We start from the raw sequence: 1,242 nt of genomic DNA on the forward strand, positions 1-1,242 counted from the left end.
CGCGCCTCCGGCTGCGGGAGATTTAAACGCCGTCACGTGACCCGGCCCTCGCCGCCCCCGCCCTCCCGCCACCCACGCGGGCCGGACCACAACACGGCGGGTCACGTGGCGGGCGGGGCGGCGGGCCGGGGGAAGCGCGCGCGGGCGGGCGGGGCGGCCCCACCCCTGGGCGGCGGGCGCGTAGCGCTGCCAAAGGCGCCGCGTTCTCAACTTCGCTTTGCAACTGTGCTGCTATCGCTGCCGCCCGGATGGCCCAAGTTTTCGTTCACGCTGCGAGTTTCCCCTTCTGCCTCCGTGCACACCTTGCTTGCTTTACTTAGGCTTTTCTAAGCTAAGGGTTAAAACTGAGCTCCTGAGAGGAGAGGAGGAATGAAGCTGGCCAAGGCCTGGCTCCCGGGCAGAGGCTGGATGGTCGGTCTGTTTTGTTAACCGGTATGAATAGAGGCAGAAGGACACAGCTCCCTCCTCACCCTCCTCACGCCATTCTGGAAGCTCTTCTTGGCTCCTTTTTCTCCTCTTTGCTTCTCTCCTAAGCCGATTGCTTTTTTCCCCCTCTCTGCATCACTTACAGGGTGGTGTAGGTTGTCAAATCCTTAAAGGCATGTGTACCCCCTGGAAAGACCTTTGACCTGGGGGGTTGAGGAGCCACCTGTCTGCCTCCTGGCCTCAGCGTGGCTCCAAATGTGTGTGAATTCCCTTCTCTGGGCTTCATAAAGTGAATGTGTTGGGTCAAGTGGGGCGATGTAAGAAGAGTGCAGAACGAGCATGACTTGGCCGCTGTACTCATCCAGAATGGCTTAGAACTCGAGATCCTTCCCCTCTAGCTTGAGCAATTTATTTAACCTTTCTGAAGTTCTCATCTGTAAAATGGTAATACCTATTTTAGGGTTGTGGTGAGAATTAAATGAGATAGCCAGATATAAAGTGAGGGATACTTAGTAACTCAAAAATATTAGTTACTTCCCTATTTGAAGCCCCTCTACTTTCCGCTTACCCTGAAATTCCAGGACTCTGTCACTCCATGTCTAACCTTACCTAAGGACCCACATGATACACAGTAGACCTGGAGCCAGTGCTTGGCGGGGCATCTGCTTCCGGAGCGCGGCGTTTCTATCCTCTTAAAGCGCCTCTCTGAGTTGACAGTAAATCATCCCTTAAGCTTAACGCGGGTGTTGCCTATACCGCACCAGTTACTTGTGCGCATTTAAGCAAGCAACTTGTTTCTTCATTCTTAAAAAAAAA

The sequence above is a fragment of the Equus quagga genome, chromosome 2 (genome assembly GCF_021613505.1).
Source record: "Equus quagga isolate Etosha38 chromosome 2, UCLA_HA_Equagga_1.0, whole genome shotgun sequence".
NCBI lineage: Eukaryota > Metazoa > Chordata > Mammalia > Perissodactyla > Equidae > Equus > Equus quagga.